This window comes from Pinus tabuliformis, chromosome 2_2 (genome assembly GCF_031772625.1).
Source record: "Pinus tabuliformis cultivar Carrire ecotype Pingquan chromosome 2_2, CPIR1, whole genome shotgun sequence".
NCBI lineage: Eukaryota > Viridiplantae > Streptophyta > Pinopsida > Pinales > Pinaceae > Pinus > Pinus tabuliformis.
The window spans coordinates 142,569,772-142,575,643 of record NC_142300.1 but is presented as its reverse complement, the minus strand read 5'-3'; positions in this window follow the sequence as shown (position 1 = coordinate 142,575,643).

Here is a 5,872-nt window from a genome sequence, read left to right as displayed (position 1 = left end):
CATCATAATTTGTAACTTTTGTTGTTATGTAAAGATTAAAAATATGGCTAGTTTCTTACATGTTTGGTTTGAATTGATTTGATTTTCGCATCATAATTTGTAACTTTTGTTGTTATGTTTAAGTATGATTTAGTAAGAATATGATATACAACATACATATTTAAAATCAATTACCAGTTGATTGAACATTCTATGATAACAAAGACTCTCATACTGTTGAAATGCAGCATTACTGTATGATTCACAAAATTCAACACAGTGGATTGAGAATTCTATTGATAAAACATACTCTTCAGGTTGAAATTCAACATAATTGTATCGCATACATAAATCAACACAAAGTTGATTGAGATTTATATGATAAAACATATTCTTCCAATTGAAATGCAGCCTAACTGTATCACATTCCCACGTGAATAGCGAGAGGATACTACCCTTAATGTGAGCCCCTGTGATAGCTGACATTTAGTAAGGCCCATGTGTGCTGCTTTTGAATTGAAGAAAATGCAAGGACCTAATAATTTACAATTTGCAGCTTATCATCAGTCACAAACAAGCAAAAGCTGACCTTCACCTTCAGGGCCTCAGGAGTACAGAACCAAAAATGAAGCTCACTAGTGATCGGAAAAATTTGCTTTCAACGACATGGAGATGTCTGACAAAGGCATATTGGTGACAAAAAGGAACCAGATATATACAATATTAACCAATTTTGCACATAAAGCATCACATATCTAGTTTTCTTTGAAGATCGATTAAAGTGCTTTGTGAGATCTATGGCAACACTTTTGCAGTGAGTTAATGATGAGATTCCAGCAATAACCTTGTTGTCATCTTCCATCAGATCCTTCGTAAGATTTGGCCTAACATGCAGAATTCGAACAGGTAATGGTATCTGCAATCAGAGGCATTGAGAAGCTTTTAGTCCAGAGATAATGGAGTATAATTTAGGGATTTCAGTGTCAGACAGAAATTGCAGTTAGTTAATTGTATCTGCAATCAGAGACAATGAGAAGCTTTAAGCCCAGAGATAATGGAGTGGAACTTTGGGATTTATCTCTGGTTAAAGAAAACATTATGAATTTTAGAAAAGGCCTAGTTTGTATTAGGGAACGCAATGCAGATTAATGCAACAGGAATTAATAAAAAAGCCTATTCCTAATCTATACATTTTCATGAAGCTCTTGCTGGTGTTTTAAGATTTTATTTATTTATGGAAAAGGTCAACTTGGCAGCACATTGTTTATTTTTATGGAGTCCCACACAGGACCGCTTACTACTATGAATAATGAGAAACAATGTCTTTGCACAAAGTATCATCAAATCACACAGCTCCTGGGAACCCCTAACCACTTGACTGATTGTTATCTACTCAAGTGGTAGAACTCCATAAATAATTACACGAGTAAAAAATATGCTTACAAAGTCTAAGATGAATGCCCATCAATATTATTAATTATAACTGCAAAAACAATAAGAGGAAGGCTGATAAAAGAATAATGCCTATGGTGATGAGGAATTTCAGTGAGAATTTGGGTGGTTAATAAGTTTGAAGTTATGTTTGAGCCCTGAGACTAAGCCAGGACAATAATAATCAATTAGGTAAACAAAAAGAAGAACCCCTACAAGGATCTACAGGAACTTCTGGAAAAACAATAGAAGTATGCCTATCAAGATCTACAGGAACCCTTGTTAATGCTGAAAACATAAGAGGAATGCCCATTGGGATCAACAGACTAGCCTGAGCAAGAACTATTGCAAAACAAAAGAGGAATGAGTATATGAACAGAGTAGGGCTGCTACCACGCTACTTACCACACTACAAGAAAAAAGGACATTGGTGAGGGGCGAAAAATATCACCATAAGCTCATTGGTGACGGTCAAAAAAGTGTTCGTCACCAAAAGTGGTGTCGCCGGAAGTATAGGTGTTTTGGTGACATTAAAAATCCATCACCAATAATGATTTATAATGGTGGATAGCCACTATCACCGTTTCATATGAGCAATGGTGACAGACCATAGCCTCAGTCACCAAAAACTGAACGTCACCAAAGGTGGCATCACCAAAAGTATAGGTGTTTTGGTGACATTCAAAGTCCATCACCAATAATAATTTATAATGATGGATAGTGACCATCACGTTTCATATGAGCAATGGTGATGGACCATAGCCTCAGTCACCAAAAACTGAACATCACCAAAGGTGGCGTCGCCTAAAGTATAAGTGTTATGCTGACATTCAAGGTTCGTCATGAATATTGATTATAATGACGGATAATGACCATCACCATTTCATATGAACTACAACGATTTCTTGTGATGGATATTTCACTGTTGGTGCATATATATGGTGACGTTTTTTTACTATCACCAAATGCCGCATTGTCAAAAGTATAGGTGTTGTGGTTACATTCAAGGTTCGTCACGAATAATGACTATAATGACGGACAGTGACCGTCATCATAATTGTTTCATGTTTCATGTTTCATGTTTTATTTTCACTGAGATTCATCTATAAAAATGACTCACAAATAGGTGAGAAGGAAAATCATTTTAAAATGGTGGACTCTTAATAAATAGGGGACACATATGACTCAAGAGGGAGGGAGGACCCACTTCCGTAACATTAGCATGCCATCATATTTACATAAAAAAAAAAGATCTTTTAAAGAAACGGAAATCCACATTATTCATGACAACACCTTGTATCTTGTACAAAGTCATGCATCACATTATGGTCGCTCATCACAAGATCGACTTTCCCTCAAAGATTCCAAATATATATATATATATATATATATATATATATATATATATTAAAATTAGTGAATAGGAACTTTCCATATGAGTTTGATTGTCAAAACAAAACCATCATCAAAACTAACCAAACAACTGTAATTAATACTTAATAGAAGTCCAAAACCTAATCTACAATCCTATAAATTAAAATATGTATGAGAAAATAGGTGAGTTATATGTTGTTTCATAAAAAATATTACAAGTTGCAGCCATTGGTTTCCCTGTAGATGACTCAACAAGGTTTGCATTAGACACAACCTCCTTTTATTTTCCTCCTTCTTCATGAGGTGAAGCTCTGAAAACATCGCCTATGTTTAAGTGTTCAAGATTAGAAGTAGGATTTTCAACATTAGGGCTAATAGAATTTACTGGTAGAGGACAAGGATTAGTTGAATCAAAATTTTTGGGAATTGGATCATCAACAACAACAACTTTAGTAGCAACAACATCAATATGACTAGGATCAAAAACTGTAATGACAATAGTCACAATATATTTGGTGTTAGGGTTATAGATGCTTCAAATGGGGAATACTGAGCATGAATTTTTGAGGAATGAGAGTGATTAGACATATGGCGAGCAAAGTTTGTAACAATTTGTCCCCAACCTTTATCTTCAACCTTTATCCACCCTTTAACACTAAATTTATAGTAATTGAGTGCAATTCTTCAAATTTTACAGCTGAAACAACTCAATCAATATAATTGAGTATGGAAAGATAAGCAAGTTATCATGGCTAGGTTTTTTACAAGGCTTGAGGATTTAAGATCATGAACAAGGGTAATATGTCCAGAAATAGAAGTTGTATCAAAATAAATGAATAAATGAATTGACTGTCGAGCATAAATACCCAAGGACGAATTGAACCTTAACTTATATGAGGGATTTCACATTTTGCAGTAAGAGAGAATTACTTTAAAAATGCCCATTCAGAGCTCATTTCCAAAGTCTATTTCATGAAACCTTAAGTCCAAATAAGGGCCTTTTAGTTTACTAAGCTCGATAGCTAATCTTGTGAGGTTTCCAACAAAAAGTTGTTAAAATATGTTGCAGTAAAAAGGGGTTTTATAGATCCAAATAATGTCAATGTAATGGAGAACGCGAAAATATACAATAAACACTAATAGTATAAAAAATGGTTTCGGAATTGATGATGAATCTACAGAGTAACAAATTAAGAAAGAAAAAATAAATAAATAAACAATAAAAATAAAAAATTGATTAATCAACATCCAAGACACATGTTAACTGCATAATTAACCATAACATATATCAACTTACCTGTACCTTTCATTTCCAAAATTGACACACGACCTTTAGAAACATTCTAGTGGTTTTTCCACAACTTTAACTCAATGATCTCTTTTGGTTATAACTACTGCAATGATGCTTTGGTGAGACAAATAATTGTCGTTTAAAGTTATGGTTTGGTATGGTTATTTATTGTGAACTTGTGTCATGAAAATCATCTGATTCATAATAAAACATTGCAACATGATCAATTATAGATTCGATTGTTGAGGCTTGATTTGGTTGCAAGTCATCTAGTCATAATTTGCTTGGAATAGACTTTGATCCCACTGTTACATAGATCTGGCCCTGGTTCAGTATACACCATCATATGATTCACATTATGACATGCAAAAGGCACAATATATGGTCGAGGTTTTATTTGTTCAGTATTTCCACGACATATTCCACGACGACATCCCTTGATAGGATTTCGTGGTATATGTTGTATTGGTTGGCACATGACATGAATTTTCAAGCCTGACACATCAGACCAAGGTGGTTTGTATAAGGAATGACACGATGTAACACATATTTGAGCATAAGGTAGGCATGTTATCTTGCCCCTATTTAAAGTTAACTTTATTATAATGCCAGGAGAAAAACATTACAAGGTTTAACATATAGATCAGTTGGTGGTGCACCAATAGTGTATGGATTGAGACCCTGGTTCGAGTTCTGACGATAGTTAGGCTATATTAATTGTCTTTTATATAACGTCATTTAATCAAACGTTTAACAAACCAACAACATACATTTAGTAGCGTCGTCACCAAAATTTGACCATAATATGGCCATTATGTCTAATGTGCCATAAATAAGGAAAATTGTATAATGGTTATTTTATTATATGGTTTTAAATGGTTGTTTTGATTTTTTGAGTTCATTCATGAGCCAAATTGTAATATAGAAGATGCAAGTGATCAATGTTCAGAGGTGGATGAAAGCCTTGTTGACATATATTTGATGACCATAATCTATATTGCATGGTTTTGAGGATTTATGAGTAGGTTGTAGTGGTTTTGGATATATGTTGAGAGAAAATTTTGATAAGGAGTTTGTGTGACGAGATCAATGAACTAGTTGGAGAAGGGTATGGACAACAATATGACAGCCAGTGACAGTAATTGATATGATAGTTTGTGGTAATGATTGCAATGAAAAATTGTGGTAGTGATTGGAGTGACAATGTTTGCAGGTTGTGGCAGTGTTTGCAGTGGCAATGTATGCAGGTATTAATAATGGTGAAAGTGTGTGCAGGTTGTGACAATAGTAACAATGATTTCGAGTTTTGACAAATTCATTGAAAAATAATTATTTAAGATGATAGTGGATCCAGTTTGATTTTTCTTTAAAGAGGTCCATAAAAGGTTGAAGTAGGAGGTGGGTGCCTCCTTTAAGTTTGGAGCCTAGAGCAAGTCTAAGCTTTATCATCATTGAGATTGGTGCCTCAATCATGTTATAGCCTAGAGCAGGTTGAAGCTTGCTCATCATCTAAGTTGGTCCTCAATTAAGTTTGTATCCTATAGTGAGTTATTGCTTGCATATTTTCGAGGTTGGTGCCTCAATAAGGTTGTATCCTATCGCAAGTAGTAGATTACATATTTTTTTGGATGGGTGCCTCGAGTAGGTTAGTGCCTAATCTATGTAATAAATTGAAGCATAAGAAGAAGAAGAATTTATGGTTTTCTCCTATATGGGTTTCCACGTAAAATCTTGTGTATCTTTGTGATTGATTCGATAGCTTCTTGATGTGTTATTGATGTGATGGTAGCTTCATGA